The sequence below is a fragment of the Dermacentor variabilis genome, chromosome 3 (genome assembly GCF_050947875.1).
Source record: "Dermacentor variabilis isolate Ectoservices chromosome 3, ASM5094787v1, whole genome shotgun sequence".
NCBI classification, from domain to species: domain Eukaryota; kingdom Metazoa; phylum Arthropoda; class Arachnida; order Ixodida; family Ixodidae; genus Dermacentor; species Dermacentor variabilis.
In genome coordinates this window covers 198,207,155-198,227,615 of record NC_134570.1, presented here as the reverse complement: position 1 = coordinate 198,227,615, position 20,461 = coordinate 198,207,155, and the positions used below count along the sequence as shown (strand labels likewise).

The 20,461-nt window shown below is 45.6% G+C and overlaps 1 protein-coding gene across 1 annotated transcript in view; it reads right to left on the bottom strand.

Annotated features, from left to right (window-relative positions):
• LOC142576590 (caspase-7-like) overlaps nt 1-20,461 on the bottom strand; it is a 103,287-nt gene that overhangs the window by 30,834 nt on the left and 51,992 nt on the right. The gene's annotated exons all lie outside the window — the stretch shown is intronic.

Here is a 20,461-nt window from a genome sequence, read left to right as displayed (position 1 = left end):
AACCACAAGGTGTTATGCTCCAGTTTTCTTCATTACTAATACAGGGGCACTGGCCCAGAACTGGAGCAGGGCTCAATGAGGTCTTGGTCCAGCAAATCTTGGATACACCCATCAAGAATTTCGCTCTTTTGGCTGTTAACCGGGCGCAGCTTGCACCTAACTGGTGGGTGGCTGCGTGTCTATTTTGTGAACCACCAGGGACGTGCAACCTGGAAGAGTGGTAAAAATATGGTTATGGTCTACGAGAATGTTATTGAGTCTCTGCCTCTGCTCCTCCAAGAGGTTCTCTAGACTGCACTCGCCACTCTCAGTGGTATTGTGGCATACATCCTGCACATCTGCAAAAAGTGCCTGTAGAGAGCTAGTCACATTTTAATCAAGCTCTTGACCTTGCTTAATCAATTGCACGCTGTCTTACAGAATGACAGGGGTCGGTGTCCAGCATCTGACACACATGGTCACTTCGGTGCCTTCTTAAATTTGACAATCCCATATGGGTCAGAATGCAGTGACCGTCCACGAAGGCCCTTGTGGAGAGGAATACCTGCCACCTCAAGGAAATCCCACCGAAAGACAACATCGCAACACAGCTCTGGCAAAAGAAGAAAACGCTACTTTCTGGGCCCACCTTGCCAACGAATACGACAGCGAACCGATTGTGTAGTTTGTGACCAGCCCTGAGCAAGCCTCAGGGTTCGTGCCTCTTCCCTGAAGGTGGCTCCGGCGCACTTGGCCGCTGCGATGGCACGGCTACCTATTAAGCTCACACTTGCCTCAGTGTCCAGGAGTGCATAAAGGACACTGTTACCAGCCAACATTTCAAGCAGTCGTTCTTTATTTCCGGCTGTTCTGAGCACATGCAGGGACGTCGCACAGCTGTCGGCCGGAGAAGCAGTTGAGCTTGTTAATTTTCTGGGCAATCTGCTTGTAGGTGTCCCGGGGAATTGCAGTGAAAACAGCAGGGTTGGCTGTGTGGTTTTGCAGTAGCGCATTGACGTGCAATGTGGCCAAAACTGCCACATCACCAACACATGATACTGCGGTTTGGCAGCTTGAATCGAGGAGTACCTTGTGTCGCTTGAAACCCGAAGTTCTGAGGCGCTCTCCCAAGATTTTGCAGTGCCCAAGTGTAGTCGCCCCATGTGTTCGGCGCGCGAGTGAGCGGCATAGGAGAGGGGTTCCACTACGGGGCTTAAGCGTGAACTGTCGTTGAGCGCACACTCAGAATTCAAAACTGCTGCAGGCTGCAGCTGCTACTCTCATTGCTGGGTTGGGAGGGTTTGGTTGGGCGTTGCCAGTGGTGTGCGGAAATGAACAGACGAAGGTGAAATCAGCTGCTGCTTGTGCAATGCGCGGTGGTGGCAGTGGCACGTAGCGCAGGCAACGCCAAGTGTGTTCCATGATAGGGTCGGCCGCCTTTGCCATTTCTTGCAGGTTTGTGAAGCTCATGCTGGCTGTTAGGTCTTGGAATGTCGGATGCATTTGTCTCCGCATGTGTTACAACTTTTTCGCATCTGAAACAGGCTCCGCTATACGGTCATAGTATTGGCAATGACGTGAACGAACTGCTTGAGGATTTCTGCCGAATGCCGAGTGCGCTGATCTAGCTCTACTTTTAGTTTAAACTTGTAGTCAACGGTGGTAAACTCTGCCATAAATTCGGATGTGAAGGACTGCCAGTCGGGGTGCGCACCTCAAAAGCGTCACCATTGTTTGACTGACCCCTCCAAGGCTGCTGGAAGCAACTGTAAATGGCTGGCTGTCAGGGGGTATCCCCGCAATATCGCAGTACTCTGAGTACTTCTCCAGAAAGTCTTGCGGTGAGTGTCGGTCCTGGTAGCCACTGAATTTCAGCAGTGAGACGGGTGTACCTTTTATGTTGAGCGCTAGCCCCGCACCGGTTGTCTCGTCAGGCCTAACCATGTAATTGAGCGGCGTGGTGCGCAGAATTTGAGCTATATCAGCTGTGAGTCTCCCTTTCCATTGTGGTCCCTGAGGTCGAAGCTAACAGTCCTTGTATGATTGAAGAAGGCAGGAGAGGCTGCGCAACTGGCTGGGTGGCACTAGACGATTCTTGGTCCTCCATGTTAGGTCCGGCTGGGCGAGCCCCCATTTGTGATGTATGTTCTTCATTTCGGGAAATCCTCGGCACATGCATATGCACACAGTCTGCGTTTCGTCCCACTGCAGTGCATGCGGCTTGCTCTGCCGGTTACTTCCCTCACTTGTTGCCACGTGCTCCCTGCATGCCGACCGTGCAGACACGCCTTCCATGTTCTCCCTACGTGCCCCACACATTGTTGCCTACTGTCCTGTGCCTGCGACTCTACGCCACATGGTGTCGCCCCGGTACCCTCACAAGCTTCGCCTTAAAGAGTGGAACACAATAGCATTGAAAGATTCCTGACTGCTTCTCACGCTTCCCGGCCACTGCAGCTCATGTAACTACAATGTTTACCAGGAAATGCTGGTGGTGAACATTATGCATGAAGGCGAGCTTTCTGGTAGAAACACTGCCTCTTGCATGGGCCAATCCCAGAGGTAATGTATAGTTTCATCAAAGAAATTACACAATGTTCAGGTTTCTGTTATTGTTTCGCACTTTTAATATTTATATCTGAGAAGATTTAATAGAAAAGGTCATGCACTGTCGGTGTTTTGTTTCATAACATTTGTTTGTGGGCTGTCATCCTCAGAATTCCGAGCGATAACTTGGTCAAGACTTTAAGACAAGGTATGAGAAACTTTAGTGACAGAATGGTGTGGCAATATAACCGGCATATACCGCATGTCACATTGCAAGAGGTGGCGTATACATGTACCTACATATACATGGAAATTTTCGCTCCCAAACAACTCTGCCGATGCCAGCACTGACACGAGATTTTCTGTTACACGGAACCCTAGAGGTTACTGTGTCAAAATTTGAACAGAAGTCCATGTTTGCGTGCCCACGTTTCAGCATCATAAGCCCTAAGTTACTGTATTGACTTGCATAATGATCGCGCTAGCGTGATGATCGCACCCCTGAATTTTGTAGTCAAAATTATATTTCTTTTCTTTCCTGTCTAATGATCGCACCCCAAACTTGACGCAGCGATATGCCGTGTGCCAAGTCTAGCTAATGCTGATCCCGCTTACCATATGTCGAATGCTGTCGAATGCTACGCGAATGACTGAAGACATAACAAGCGGTCTGCACGCATTAAACATTCTTAAGCAGATGCCCCATTTCATTCCTTTCATCACTTTCCGCACTTTCATGAAAAAAAAAGCTACAACCAAACTTGCCTTGGCTTTATTATTTGTAGGCTTTATAATGGTTGTGGTCAACAACAACACAAAAGGTGCCTTTCGATTCTCGTCTGCACTCGTGGGCAAGCAACAAATCGCAAGCGGCAACGATATTGGCCATGTTTACATTGATACATTACAAGTGTACCCTATTCATACGCCGATGGTTGTAACACAGCTAAGATATTCGCTCACTCTTAGGGGTAACGCGCCATATTGGGATAGTAGTGAAGACAAATGCCGCAGTTTCCGCAGCATGCCTGCCATGTGTTTCTATGTCACTGGCAGCTAAGCGCGCCCATCTCTGTTTCTGTCCCCTCAATGTGGACATGGCTACGTTATTGCCGCAAACTTGCCGATATTAACGAGATTATTGATTACTGATACAGAAGAAACTGTTTCAATGTGCATAATGTAGTCACGAGAAGAAGAAAAATTGTGTTCAACACGTTCGGCTTGCTCCGCAGGCTGCCATTTTTGTTTTGGTGTCCCACACTGTTACTGAGGCAGCTGCCTGTTTGTTGACCTGTTGTCATCCCGCAGCAAATGCGGAATGAAAAAAAAAAAATTTTGTCTTTTCGCGGGAAATTTAACTTGCGTAACGATCGCACCCCTGAATTTGTGTCAATTTTTTTGACAGAAAAGTGCAATCATTATGCAAGTAAATACGGTACATGCAGCAAGCTATCGGTGTCCAAGTGACAAACTTCATCCTCAAGCAATCACCACATGCCTGACGACAGAAAAGTTGATGCCAGGCACCAACATGGCCGGGCCAGATATTTTCATCAGGTGAACTTCGCTGCTGGAAGTGCCCAATGCGTGGGGATTAACTGAACCAATTTGCACAAAGAATTGTTCCTGACAACATGCCTTTGTTTTCGGTTCGTCTACTTCTACTGGCTGACAACTTGCACAATATGAACAGAAATTCATGAATACCACTTAAGTATGTGTGTTGTATGGCACCCAGTATAGTGTTTCGAAAAAAGTTTGTCCTGATACTGGACCGGTGAAAATATATTTGAATATAGTGCCAAGAATAAAGGAGAAAACAAAGTGGTTATAGGTGACCTTCTACAACAGCTAGAGCTTCAAGAGAAGTAGTTCTCAAACCATATGGATTCTCACACATACAAGAAAGAAATACCGCTGTGTTAGGTATGCAGCTTGAACATTTCTCAATTGGCAATAACAAAGCATGCAGTTGAGTCTCGAAGCATACACAGGTCACACTGGCAGCAAAAGAGCGGAAGTGCATCGAGCTCTTTTTTGTTCCGTGCAGTGGAAGCCAGCGAACATTCTGCATCATGTCACTGCTTCTTTTTCAGGCATGCAAAGTTCACTTCATTTACCTTAGGCTTAAGTCTGTGTACACTGCCACCACACTCCTTGGTCCAGCATGGAAATTATAGCCTCATGTAACCTTCAAACTTTTACTTCAAACAACCTTAGCTTCTAACCTTAACCAAATTCATAATCGCAAATTCATTGTATGGCAACAATTTCTGTTATTTAGTCTCTAATTTGTATGATCACACTGTCTTTTGAAAACTGCATAGAAAAAGAACTGTTTCGAACATCAGAAGTAGTCACCCATGGCAAGTATTACTGTATAAAGATAATCTGGATCTAATGACATGCACACAACCAAAGGTGAGTGAAATGAAGTACGAGAAATGATGGGTTCAATTTTTATTCCCAATTATTTATTTATGAAGCCAACCAACAATGAAGTGAGAAAAACCACAGAATAGGTCGTTAACTTTAAGAAATTACAAAGTACCAGTATTACAAATGAAGGTTAAATATGCAATATGTTCCATACTAAGCTCCAGGAAAACGGAAATGAAAATGGAAAGCCAAGTTTAGTACAGTGGAATCTCAGACAACTGAAGTCAGTTAAACAGACCATTTCCTTAAACAGAACTAAAGCCTCATGGTTGGTTGGTTTTGCATTCATTATTATCATCATCATCATCATCATCATCATCATCATCATCATCATCATCATCATCATCCTATTTTATGTTCACTGCAGGACAAAGGCCTCTCCCTGCGATCTCCAATTACTCCTGTCCTGCGACAACCGATTCCAACTAGCACCCGCTAATTTCCTCATTTCATTGCTCCACCTAGTCTTCTGCTGTCCTGAACTGCGTTTCCATTCTCTTGGTACCCATTCTGCAAGCCTAGTGGTCCAACAGTTATCTAAACTGCGCATTACACAACCTGCCCAGCTCCATTTTTTTTCTTTAAAGTCAACTAGGATATCGGCTATCACCGTTTGCTCTCTGATCCAAACCACTCTCTATCATTAAGGCAATGCAAAAATATAATTCATTGGATGGAACAAAATTTTTGCAACTCCAGGTAAACGGAACTAAATGTACAGTAAAATGTCGTTAAACCATACCCACTTAAACAGCAGTTTTGTTTTAAAAGTAATAAAGTAATATCCCTGAATCAGTGGCCGTTGAACATAATGTGTTTTGTATCCGCATAAACTGTACCAGCTTATTGCGTACGTATAGGTTAACACGCAGTGTTTACACTTTTCGTTGCGCAAACTTGGCGGTGCATCGTCTCCGTCGGACGGCCCAGCAGAACAAGAAGTCTCAGAGATCAGAACAACGGCCTCCAAGTGCCCTGTGCGTTTGGGTGTGAAGCCACATCAACATCATTTCGTCGCCATGCCAGAGAGCATTGTGGCGTCGTGCCGGTGAGGCCTTGTGTCATACCGAAACATGGATGAAAAAAGATGCCGGGTGCTCAGCATAGAAGAAAAATTAGACATCGTCCGTGCTATCGAACGTAACACGAACAAGTCGGTGCTGGCACACGGCAGGGATTTGCTGTTGACTACGGTATGTGGCATTTGAAGTGCGAAAAAGTTGCAGTGCTGCTGCGGCCACGAAGAGATGTCGGCTGGAAGGTTTGACTTTTTGCCATCGTTGCCTCTGTTGTTGCCGAAGTGTCAACTAGCGACAGTGATGAGGACGACACGGAAAGCGACAGCCTGGGCGATTCTGCCCCGACAATGGCAAAAGCTGCACCATCACATTAGCCTCATGAATGCAGTCGTCGTGATGAGAACAGCGCCCCGCAATGAAAAAGGCGCCCCGTGACTTCTGCAGCGCTACCGCCCACGTGCACGGAGAACATGCAATGCCAATGAGAAATCTGCTGTGCGAGTGTTTGCCGAGAAGAGGGGGCTGGCTGAAAAGCTGGCTCGCAGCTTCGATAACTTCGATAACGATAACTGCGGTCGTCGCTGTTAGGCCAACACGGCATTAAACAAAAATAACACTTTTGTTGTGCGAAGTGAGTACATACAGCATGTTTTTGCCTTTTTCATTGCACTCTCTCCGAGTTCTGTTTCTGACAGGTAAGTGGGCCATCTCATGCTATTTTGGTTAAGCAGTACTACTGTTTAGTACATACTTCTTCCGAGCTTCGGCCAACTACGGTTTAACGAGGTTTCACTGTATTACCAAAAATGAAACTCAGCGGCACTGTTTGTGCCCTTCCATGTCTCTTCCTTTTTGGGTTTTCTCGCCAGTTCTCGATGTTTTCGTCAAGGTGGCTTTTCCTCACTTTTGTTGGTGCCATGCTTATTGTGGCTCTATCGTGATCATGGCTTGCCGTAGTTTTCTCATGTTAGCAATGTCAGCAAATGGTGAGTTTGCTTGGCGTTTGCGATGGCGGAAGAGAAAGCTCTGCAAAATAATGACACTTTAACTCAAGAACCAGCAGCGCACCAACAGCTGACACTACAACCACCAACGACGCTATGTCCAGTACTAGCCTGGCAAACGTGTTTGGGTTTGGACCCCAATACGTCGACGAGGACTCAATGAGAACCTATTGCGACGCTATTTTGGACCCTACAAGGCCAACCCGACGTCTTGGCGAACTGGACTATGAGGTCGTGCCAGACAGCATTTCGCATTCACAGCGGCGCCGCTCACGACCTGAAGTAGTTCATGTTGTGAGTCGCCGTTTCACCAGCGCTAATGAACTTTGGGGACGTCGCATAGCTCAACTTCTGATTCTTTTTCTTTTGGACTGTGTCACCTTGGACTTTGTTCCTTTGCTGCTACTTTGTTTAACAAATGTTCTTTTGTGTTTTACTATCCTGTTATGTTTGCAGCATCGGGACGACGCCTTTTGAGAGGGGGGAACTGACACGTTAACTCGTTTATCTTTTGCGGGTGAGCGCTTTTACTATCCACGAAATCTTATCGCTCAGCGCAGAACGCGTCTACATGTATCGGAAGTTTCTAGAATGTTATCGATGCTTCTATCTGCTGTCTGTTGTCGCCGAACCTTGTGTAATCTGATTGTATGTATGCGCGACGTGAATGGCGTAGAACTTTGTGGAAGGCATGCGGGTCCCAGCGATTACTCTGGAACATTCAATGACTGATCTATAAAAGCCGACGCGCTTGACCCGCTGATCAGATTTTGAACGATCGCCGACCGTGTTCGCCGCTATCGTTGTGCTATAAGTGCAGCCTGTTTTTGTGGGCACAAGTTCGCCCAATAAAAGTTAGTTTTCTCTTTCACAGTATTGCTACTGTGTTCTTCATACGTCACTCCATGTGACAATAAGCTCATGCTGGAGACAATCAAACTTATTGATGACTTCGAGAGTGGCTGCTTTACTAAAACTGCTCTTTCTTTACCAGATGACTCCTGCTTTCTTTTGGATAATACGGCCGAATCCACCTATAATGATACTGGTTTTAACAATATATTGGTTTTAACATTGAGAAGCCACTACACCGTAAACTTTTTTGTCTTTTCTATGGTGAAATAACCCACTTACTACAATGCCTCCATGCCGCACTATCGATTATAACAATGAAGTCTGGCTGCTGGGTGTCCATGCCGAAAGGTAATGAAATGCGAAATCCTTGAAATGAAAAAAAGTAAGAGATAGTCAAGCGGCTAAACGATCGCCCAACGCCGCAACGGCTGCCACGCGCTAATTTTCCAGCCTTCTCTGCATCGCCAGCGTTCCATGCCTCTCTCCCATCACCTTCGATCCCTCCAAAATGTGAATGGACTGCCCAGTGTGCTTCGTTAGCACCGGGTTGCTCGCTGGCTCCTCATTCTGTGCAGTTTTGCCAGCAGACTAAGTTGCTCGTGCTCATATTTGTTGGTTGCGCCGAAGTTGTTCCTGACCCCGTGGTTTCTCAGTCTTGTTTGACTCACCACTGAAATGGAAGATGGGTGATCTGCCCGCTGATCATCGGCAATGCACGACATTGCCGGTGAAAAGAAAGTGTATTGATATAGATTTGGAAACAAAGTGCTTCTAACCAATGAGGCGATCGCCGTGAACATGCTTTTATCAGATTGCAACGGCGACAGCGATGGACACAGTAAGGCAGCCTCAACGGCAGGAGGCCCTGCAATCCCTCCGGGGCTTCATTTTCGCAAGGGGCCATCCACTGCACTACAAGCACCTGGATGCCTTGGAGAAGGATGTCGGCAAGCTTCCCATGATGCAAGCAAGGCTGACGGACATAGGAATGGCTTCCTCGTGCAAGCCAGTACATGGTGAGATGCTTGGGGCAATCTAACCCCAGCGTTTCTTCTCGATTTCTCAGCCTGACAAGCTGCCACAGCAGCCTTCTCACATTGTTTAAAAGGCCCCTTTCCTGGCAACCAAAGTGATGCCTCAGCCGAGCTCGCATGTCGGTTGGTACCCGTGACCTGTCTTTGCAGTTGTTATAGCAGTGCCAGTCTTGAACACCAACAGCTGCGACTTATTACACGCGATCGGAGCACGCAAGATAGCAGAGTTAAATGAGTAAACACAATCAGCAGCCGGATGGAGGATGGTGGTGGGGAGCGGCACTGGCCGTCCCGCCATTATATCCCGCTACAGTTGCCGACTGATTTTCCGGACTCCAGAAATTCAGACATGCTCGATTATTCAGTTTGCTTCGCGGCACCGCCATTCTCCCCATGGACCATAATGTATAACAACTGCCGAAAGTTCGGACACCTTGCAACCTCTCGTCTGATTTTTCGAACACTCCTTGAGCCAACTCGATCGAGAGCACCATGCACCGGCGCATGGTTCAACTTGCTGAACGCCATTTTTGTTTTGAACGGAGCCTCCTCGCAGCCCCACGAAGTGGCGCTACTGCAAATCCCCACTCAACATCATCGTTTCTGCCTGGTTCGATGGAATGGTTTTACAGCAGTTTCGGTTTCAGAGTAGTAATCCATGTCTAGACAATCCAGCAGCTCATTTGTTTCTTTGCGCACGACGCTGCGAGTAGGCCACGTTTTTCGTTTGTGCGACTGGTGTCGACCTGGTGGTGTTTGCTTTGTGTGCTGTGTAGAGGTTGCGGTGATCCAACGCGGCATACGGAACATCGCGTCAAGTGTCTGATGGCGCCGACAGTGCCCGCGCAGATTGCGCTGGGGAATGGCGGCAAGCGGGTGCCGGGAGGCCTAAGATTTGTCGCCTTCCGATGTGCTACCTACTGACGCGGAGAATGTTCTGCCGAGACCTGCGCAATAGTTGCATTGCGATTCCGGACACCGTCTCATTTGACAGTTTCACAGGTGCTGACACTGCTATACTGACACGTGCAGAACTCAACGACGGCGACATCATTCGTGAGGTTTCTACTGCACCGCCAGACGATGACCGAGTCGGAAGATGACGCACCATGTGCTACGCTGCCGTCGCATGCGGAGCGCGTGCAAGCAGTGACTGTGCTTTCAGCCGCCTATAGTGACCATACGACCCTCTCCGAGATTCAGGCTTATCTAATTGCGCGTAAACGGAACAGTGTTCAATGGCGCATTCACGATTTCTTCAAGCCTACTGCCGAGCCCGAATAAGTGCGTGGAAATAAAGCATTTCATTTTTTATTCTTAATATGCTTTTTCGGACACCTGTTTAATCGGACATTTTCGCAGTCCCCGTGAGGTCCGAATAAATGGTCAGCGACTGTATTTAAATTTTTTTCATGCAACCTGGTTATAACAATAGAATTTTCGTGTCACTTGAGTATTGTTATAAGTTGATTTGACCGTATGTTTTTCCCTGCTAGCTAGTCAGCAGCTGCGTGCAAGTAAACAATTTGTAAGATGTGTAATCAGATCTGCTGCAATTAGTATCTGCAGCTGAAAATAATGGATCTGCCTCTTTTGAAACTGCGCCTAGTATACATGAATATTGTTATAAGTGGGTTCAACCGTATGTTTTGCCCTGCTAGCTAGTCAGCAGCTGCATGCAAGTAAACAATTTCTAAGAAGATGTGTAATCAGATCTGCTGCAATTAGTATCTGCAGCTGGAAATAATGCATCTGCCTCTTTTTAAATTGCACCTTGTGTAAGCTTCACTTGAATCTTTGACTGAACGGAATGCTTGATGAACAGAACTCTTTTACCTGATCTCTTGAGGTTCCGTTTAATGAGTCCACTGTATCTTCAAGCCTATTTTTAAACTTTGCCATTTCAAGTTCCAGAGCACGTCAACAACCACCGAAGTGGAGTCATATCATGTTCAGTACAAAAGTCCAAGTGAAATAACATCCTATTGCGCCCTGTGCACTGTATGCTTTTGGTGAGAGTGAAAGTGTGCAACAGTGAAACAAGAAAGATGATGGCTTTACGAGTGCCGCATTCCCGCGCAAGCGAAGAGAAAGAGGGGGAGGGGAGCGAGCTCGGGGTAATGGGATCCAGCGTACGCAAGGGGGTGGAGGAGGAGGGTAAGTTTGCGCGTCTCGTCTCGGCCGTGGCTGTGCATGGCTGTAAGTGTGGCTGAGCGCCTACGCTGCCGTGCATCCTGCTTTAGAGGTAATCTACCACGTGTGCAAAGAGTGGCCGTGCCAGGACGGTGTGGCATCATGTGAGCTGTGTTCCCGTGCATTTAGTATTGGAGATTAGGTAATCTCGAGTTTCGGTGACCCGTTGGAGTGAGAGGCCGACAAAGCCTTTGCTTCCTGCAGCCGGCGCTTTTCATGATAGCGTCGTCACAGTGGGGGTGGCGCTATCAGCTGCAGGAAGCAGTGCATGCAAAAGCGCAGCTGGCTTCGTTAAATTCGTGCTGCCGATGTGAAGATATCGTCAACGTGGCATGAAACCATATCATTCTTTGCCAATTCCGAAATTCATCAAAATTAATAGTTTTCTCACTCAAGCTTGCTTTTTTCAACTGCCCAATAATTTGTAAAAGTCTACAGCTCCTTGTAAGAAAAACTGATCGGCGGCTGTATTTATTTGCATAGATGTCATATTTAACCACAACGAAATTTCGATATAATAAAGCAAATTGAAAATTTTACTGGCTTCACTACATCAAGGTTTAGTTGCATATTTATTGTGATTAACTTACTGCAGATGCAGTCGAAGCAGGTTGAGCAACTATCACAGCTCCTGAAGATTTTGAGCCACGTGGCATTACACAGAGCCGTTGCAATAGGTGATGCTGTAAAGCCGGACAATTTTGATAGTATGTCAATGGCTGCAGCTACGCTACTTCATCAGCTTTTATGAATACGTCTATAAGAAGATCGATGGGATTCGGAAGATGACAAGAAACCTGAGGACATTTTTGTCTGCAATCGCGAAAAAGTGGTTCAACACGAGAATCTTACTAGTGATACTAGTGATACGTGGAGCCAATAGAAACAGAGCTTTCAGACGCTGTTTGAAATGAACCAGTTAGAACGGTGAACAATGCCATCTTGTTTAGGCACAATGTCGGAAGCCTTCAAGAATACCTGTACAAAAAGCCAAGGCTACTGCTGTTCGCTGACACAAGCGTTCCTCACACATCAGTTGTGCTGCTGATTGTGCGAGGCATGACCACAATTGTCAGAAACAGCTCCTGGCCATGCCTCCGAAGACCGTCATGGATCTATTGCACACCCTGAACAACCTTATTGTACACTGCTTTGAGCATGCTGATCGACATGTAACTACGCGGAAAAAGCTGAAAATGTTGGTCAAGTGGACGCCTATAGCACAGTAACCTAAGAGCAGATGAAAGCAGGAGCAAGAGAAATCACTTGGCAGTGAAGGGATGGAAAGCAAGTAAATGGTAAGGACAATGCATCTGTGTCATACAACCAGGGTGTCTACTAAGTTGACAATTCCAAATTCCCTGAGTTTTCCAGGTTTTCCCTGAGTGCCACTGCAAAATTCCCTGAGTGATACAGAACTAGGTTTTATGTCAAGACTGGCTTAAACCATCACCTGATGCTGTCACTCTCTAGTAAGCATATGAAAAAATTAAAAAAGAAGCAACTTAATCCAGTTTGAATACTAAGAAGTAGTGTTTATGTTATTCAAGAACAGAATAGAAGGGAGGGGTCAGTAAAATGCACAGCAAATGTCTTCGAAAAAATTTGCGAGTCGGACATTCTCAAATACAAATAAAAAGGAGATGCATACAGAAGCAAATATTTTCGAATACGAGCTATTTCTATCAACTGATAGCAAGCTCAGTGGTATGAGGCCCGAATGTTGTCACAATTGAGATTCTCTGTCAACAGCTGGTGTATCAACCTTAACTGTCCTGACATACTCTCAACCCGTGCATGGCACCTCAGTGTTGTGTTTCACTGCTTTGAAGGGTTTATTTTGGTTTGGATGAGGGACACCTGCATCTTGGCATCAGCCAACATTTTGTTTTTTGAGCTCAAGCTCCTTCAAAATGGCGGCAGCACGCTTCATTTCCCATTCATTCCTCAATGCGTAGGTCCTTTCTGTTCTTGTCCTCCTTCCGCCACTCGTTCGCTCCACGGACAATTTGAAGCATCTTCTTGGTCAGTTGCACAGCTCACGTCCGATTTTCCTAACTCCCTAGGGGCCGCGAAAACATCAGAAAAATCGGCCAGTTGGAAAAAATAAATGCATGTTATTTACTGCCCTTAAAGGCTCAAACCGCCACAGGCACATTCGAAAGTGCTCTGAAGGCCTGTCGGTACCCGTATAGGCATATCGGTGCTCGTAGTGTGACAGGAAATACCGGTTGCATGCGTGTATAATTGAGGAATACATACTGTGTCCCGTGGCAATAGCCCCTTCCCACGCTGGTAATGCTTCAGTGCAATACTTTTGCGTATACTTTACCAAGTAACATTTCTGTACAGAGGCGAAGCTGACTTTCGGGAACCGACATTATGCAATGTACCGTGCTTTCCAAGCTTCTAAGCCAATCGCGAGGGCCACAAAGGCGGAGTCCATGCCATTGCTTACAGTAGGGAATTCTTTCAATAAAAAACATGGCACCCAACAGCAAGAAGCTTCACAGCGAACGTCGAAGCAGCTAGGCCTAGCGTTGCCACAAAGGTGGCTACGGCTGCCAGCGGATCTGCGAGCTAGAGTGCTGGTTCGAGGTGGTGGGGTAATCAAAATTGCAGCGGTGGTGGCTTTGATTAATGCCGTTTCGGACCTGTGATCACGGCTACACGTCTGAAGAATCGGACGGCGAAGAGTTTTTGCGTCCGAAATACACTGACTCTATGGGGTACGTCGTGGTACTGCAAAGCCGTTCAAATTACCGGGAATACGGAAAGTCGGCCGTTGACTGTACGCTGACAACTCCTCCAGCCGACGACAGGGCATCAAGGACGATTCATTACGATTCCTGTCTGTTACTCGAGCCAGTATTACCTCGACTTTCGGCCCTTTCAATAAGATGACAGCTAATTTTCCTTGATACACACACAAATTCCCTGAGTTTTCCCTGAGTTTTTCCAGACTACTCAAGATCCCTGAGAATTCCCGGTTTTCCCGATTTTTCCGGTTGGTAGACACCCTGGTCAACGACAGAACCGTTGTATATTTGTTGAAGATTAACATTCTTCATGCCGAAATGACAATCAAAATTGTAAATTTGATGTAAATCAAAATGTAAACTTCAAAAAGGTTGTGATCGGTGTTTGTTACTGACCACCACCATCAGCCCCGACTTTTTGCGATAGCATGTACGATTGCTTGTGCCAGATAACTGTTCGCTTCCCCGGAGCGCCAATATTACTTATGGGTGATTTCAACTTCCCGAATATTTCCTGGTCAAGCACGTGTCCTCTATTAAATACAACTGCCGCAGAATCGAACCATTTTGTAGAGATATGTGCTGATTTCAACTTGGTTCAGGTAGTTACTTCCCCTACACATGTAACGAACACCACATCATCTCTTTTAAATCTTGTTTTAACATCATCAACAGATATCATATAAGGTTACACACTCACCCGGCTTGAGCGACCACGACGTCTTGCATTTTTTCATTAGCCTGGCAATCCTACCGTCCCAAAACAGTATTAAAACCATTCGTGATTATAAAAATGGCAACTTCACTGCTATCAACTACGAACTTGCTCTTTTCCTTAATAATTACTTGCCTAGAGTTGCTGAGCGCTCACTGGACACTAACTGGAATATATTCAAAGAAAAAATTCACGATCTTGTTAACAAGTTTATTCCGAAGAGGCACGTTTTTTCGAATAACAATGCTTCATGGTATACTAAATCTTTGAAACGCCTATCTAACAGAAAAAAACATCTTTTTCGCACAGCTAAGCGGATGGAAAGCCAGGCTAAATGGTCTGCTTACAAAGAAGCTGCCTCGGCCTACTCATCTGCGATAAAGAACACAAAATTTTCTTTTTTCAATGATACCCTTCCGAACATGCTCATAAATAATCCAAGAAGCTTCTGGAATGTAGTAAGGCCTAGTGCATCGAAAATCATAGCACTTGGCACGTCTTCCGGTGAGCCTATACCTCGGCAGCCCTGTGCAACGATTTTAAATAATGTATTTATAAAAGCGTTCACTCCTTCAGCACATGATAACGACTTTCCAAGGCTACCATGCTGCAATTTTTTTCCTATGGATCCCGTAATTTTTAACTACTGGCATAAAAAAAATAATAGACACTCTTAAACTTACGTCTTCTTGTGGAATAGACGAAATCACGACCAAATTTCTAAAAAATAGTAGTGAGTATTCCTCTATCATCTTAGAGAGCATTTTTTCACAATCGTACCTGTCTTCATCTTTGCCTCATGACTGGAAAACAGCAAAGATTATTCCTATCCACAAATCTGGCGAAACTCAAGATCCTTTTAACTACAGGCCCATATTGATTACCTCAGTACCGTGCAAAATTATGGAGCACATCATATTTTCTAACCTCGTCAACTTTCTTGAAGAAAATAATTTTTTCTCTAACAGTCAACATGGCTTTCGCAAATTTTTTTCTTGTGAGACTCAGCTGGTAACTTTCACTAATGACTTACATGTATATCTTGATAGCGGTTTTTTGACTGATTGCATATTTTTGGATTTTTCTAAAGCTTTTGACAAGGTTAAACATGTACTGCTACTACACAAACTAAGCGCACTCAACATTGACCCGGGAGTACTCAGCTGGATCCAATCGTTCCTTTCTTCTCGTTTCCAATTTGTTGTAACTAATGACTCCACATCTCACGCGGCTCCAGTTGAATCCGGTGTTCCACAAGGGTCTGTTCTTGGTCCTCTTTTATTTTTAATAATAATAATAATATTTGGGGTTTTACGTGCCAAAACCACTTTCTGATTATGAGGCACGCCGTAGTGGAGGACTCCGGAAATTTCGACCACCTGGGGTTCTTTAACGTGCACCTAAATCTAATCACACGGGTGTTTTCGCATTTCGCCCCCATCGAAATGCGGCCGCCGTGGCCGGGATTCGATCCCGCCACCTCGTGCTCAGCAGCCCAATACCATAGCCACTGAGCAACCACGGCGGGTAATATTTTTTTTTAAATATATATTAACGATTTACCTGATTACATTTCCTCACAAATTTGTTTATTCGCTGACGACTGTGTTACATATCGAAAAGTGACTAATGCATCTGATATAGCTACCCTTCAATCTGATTTAAATAACATATCTAACTGGTGCCTCACTTGGTGCATGGAACTCAAAATTAATAAATGCAAATCTATGCGGATTTCTCGTTCTAACACAACTTGCCCTACCTACGCCCTTAATGACGGCCCCCTTCAATCCGTTACATGCTACCGTTATCTTGGCATTCATATAACTAGTGATCTTTCTTGGAAGCAGCATGTACAGTATGTAGTATCTAAAGCTAACCGCTCCTTAGGATATTTGAAGAGAAATTTTTCGCTTGCGCCAGTTTTATTAAAACGGCTGTTGTACACGACATACATCCGCCCCCAATTAGAATATGCCTCATCCGTTTGGGATCCTCATCAGATCACATTAATTAACGAAACTGAATCGGTGCAAAATCGCTCGGTTCGTTTCATCTTAGCTAACTACCATCACACTGCTAGTGTTACATTAATGAAGAGTACCCTTCAAATTCCATTATTATCTCTTCGCAGAAAAGAATCGCCCCCCCCCCCCCCCCTTTTCCATTTTTCATAAAATCTACTACCACAACGCATCTCTTCGGCCTCTTTGGATCCAACCTGCGCCTTATTATTCGGCTCGTCGTGATCACGTACATAAAGTTAACGTACCCCGTCATAACACCGTCGCGTGCTCACAATCATTCCTTGCTAGGACTTCAGTCGACTGGAATAACCTACCAACATCATTAGTAAGCATCAGTGACCCCACTCTTTTTAAGAATGCACTAATCAACGTAAAATAATGTATGGTGGCAAATGGCATGATTATGTACTTATTCGTGAACATTGTCTGCTTGCTAAAGTGTATTCTTTCTGTATTTTTCATGTTATGTAGGTCTGTTATTTGTCATGAATACATTACTACTTTTTTCATATTGCTTTTGTTCCCTGGAAATTCCTTGAACTAATCCTGCATTTTTTACTCTTCGAATGTATTCTCGCCCCTCCCCTCTGCTATGTACAATTATGTACCTTGAGGGTATCACAAATAAATAAATAAATAAATAAATAAATGGCAGAGGTGTGCATGTGTTAACAGATACAGGAGCGTCTGTGAGTCTCATAAATGGGGCCCTGACAGACGAAAAGGGAATTCAAAAAGGTAAAGCAGTGTAGGTGCAAAGCTACAAAAACAGCAAAAGACTTCTGCATTACCGAACAACAGTGATTGTAAAATACCACACTCATGCAATCGAGGTTAAGGCACTTGTAATGAATGATGTGACTTTTTCTTTCATACTATCAAGGCCGTACATGAGACGCCTGAAGTTAAACATGTCTTGGAAAAATGAATTAACCTTTGACTCAATGTTAGAAGAAAGCTGCTTGGCACAAGAAACGCAGGTCAGCACAGTGAGAAACCAAGAAGAGATATTGACGTGTCCTGACCTCATCTGCACTGGGGCCTACCCTCCTGTGACGTCTTTCCTGGACGTTCCATTGAAGCTGTGAGATTGTTATGAAAGTTTCTTGTCAGAATATTGTGCATGCAAAGGCAACCTTGGTGTGAATAAGACAGAACTGTTTGCACACAAAATGCAATCCTTCCACACTACATTCTCATAAAAGGGAATACGCAATATTTGCAACACATGCAGGAGCACTGGGAAGAAAACATTGTTATAGCTGGCAGGAACTAATAGGCACGACGTGATCAAAGTAATAGAGTTGCTCTAAGTGTTTCACAACTCTGCCCATTAACGTTGTGGTAAATTATAAGGTCACAGTGATGGCATAAACATGGATTCACTAGCAGAATGCGTCGGCTCAGATGACGGGGCAGTTGTCCAGGGCGCGGCAGTGGATGAACTGCAGAGTCCATTGTCGATGCTGTCCTCAACGCGACGCTTGGTAGTCGCCACCAGCATGGTCGAGGAATGGGTCCCTAGGCATGCCTTGCTGTCCCCGCTTCATGAACCAGCACCGCCTAATCGTCGCCAGTCTTCCGAACCTTGCAGCACGCACTCTCTCTCACCCGTGCCTCCCCCTTTCTCTTCCTGCTCTTCTCCCTTTTCAGCCAGCTGTGGTTGGTGAACAGGGCTCGGGCGGCAGCAGCGAGCCATGGCTACCTGGACTGAGGAGGCCACCCACCTTTGGGCTCAAGAAGCCTGGTCTAACAATAAAGTTTATTTCTCTCTCTCTCCCTTTTCAGCTTGCCGCCACCTGTTGTTCCGGGCTGTGGCTTGTTCCTTCTTTGGCTTGTGTTGTCTCTGTCAAGCATGTCTCACAAGTACAACGTCGAGTGCATATCCTCCTTTGAAAAAAATTTTTTTTTCTATAAGTAAACTGTTGGTAAAAGTATGCATGACAGAAGAACAGAAAAGTATTCAAAGTTCAAGTGAACACAAATGTTCAGAGTATAGATGCTCAGATGCAGGGTTGCCAGTTCCGCTTAATATAAGCGAATGTGGGCTTCTTTTTGCGCCGAGTCACTAATAAATTTTTACAGTCGCTTGTCGCGTTTTTTTGGGCTTACTCGCCCTTTTCCTGCAAATATTGTTATTTTAATGCCCGTCGCACGCGTTTGTCATTAAATATACATGATAGTAGCAGGAGTCACAAAGTACGAAACATTCCCTATCCATTCATCAATGTTTTGACGCCTTGCCAGCACTCCTGGTCGTCTATGTCGTAGTGTTATGGCGGTGTTCTTTGTGCAAAATGGCTTCGAAGTGGTCAAAATATGGCAAACAATATTGTAAAGAGTGGGAAAAGGAAGCGCAGCTCAAGGACTGGTTACGCCCAGTCACCGGAGACGATAAAGAAGCTGCATGCAAGTATTGCAAGTGTGAAATCAGCGCTCATCATGCCGACCTCGTTCAGCACATGGCAACAGAAAAACATGCGAAGAACTCCCGGCCACTTTCCAGTGCACGTTTGACAACCATGGGCTTCACCAAATCATCGCCTCCAACGACAACACCAGAATTGGAGCTCAAGCTGGCATGTTACTCGGCGTGTCATGCCACTATCAACTCTGTGGATCATCTCGGCGAGCTGTTACAGTCGTCCACGGCGTGCGAGGTAAAGCTGCACCGAACAAAATGTGCAGCACTAATAACAAAAGTTCTTGCCCGTTGCCTGCTTGAGGATCTCGTGAAGGATATAGGTGCCTCGCAGTATTCATTATTGATTGACGAAAGTACTGACGTAGCAAATGAAAAGCAGGTCGCTGTCGTGGTTCGCTATTTCAGCACCTCACTAAAAAAAGTTGTGTCCATGTTCCTGGGACTGTTCACGCTCGAGGGTTCAAGTGCCCAACAGATTGCACAAGGCCTCTTAGACTTCTTGACCAGTGTTGGTCTGGATTTCATAAGGTGTATCGGAATTGGAACCGACGGCTGCAATGTTATGGTTGAGAGGAACAATTCTGTGTATACACACACTTGCGTCAAAAAAATGAGAACCTCATGCTAGTCAAGTGCGTGTGTCACTCGATTCAACTATGTGCTAGCAAGGCAGAAGAAGTGCTGCCCCGCAGCCTAGAATTCCTGGTTGGCCGTTTGTACAGTTGGTTTTCACACAGTTCACTGCGGCTTCAGGTGTACGGCAAAATTTACAGACTGATGAACAACGGCAAAGAACCATTAAAGTTGGTTCAGCTGTCGGGAACGCGGTGGCTGTCAATCTCCGGCTGCTGTAAACGTATACTGGAACAATGGGAGGAACTCAAGCTTCACTTCACCATCTGCAAGGACAAGTACCGTTGCTATGACACTGAGATTCTGTCCGAAATGTACCGGGATCCTGTCAGCAAGCTGTACCTATTGTTCCTGAACCCATTGCTGCAAGAATTCTCAAGAATCAATAAGCTGTTCCAACTTGAAACTGGAAATCCACTGAAACTGGTTGATTGCCTTCAGAACCTTTTCCGGTCATTGATTTGCAGAGTGCTCAACCCGTTGTACATCCCAGCTGCAGGAGAAAGACTTCTGGAAGTCAACCTGGAGGACAGTGCGACCCACCTTCCACTTTCTGCTATGGACTTTGGAGTGCTGTTCAACATCGAAGTGGCAGCATCCAAACTTAACGCTGAGCAAGAAAAAGACGTTAAATTGAGATGCCGGGATGCCATTTTTGAGGCTGCAAAGCAAGTACAGCTTAGGCTCCCTCCCAACATTCAGCTATGGCATTCCATGAAATCATTCTTGCCCGAGAACTTACTGAGCCAGGTAAAACTGCCCCTTCAGGATGTACCTCTCCTCAAACTGTTGAAGGGAGATGTAGGACTCCTGGATACTCAGTATAGAC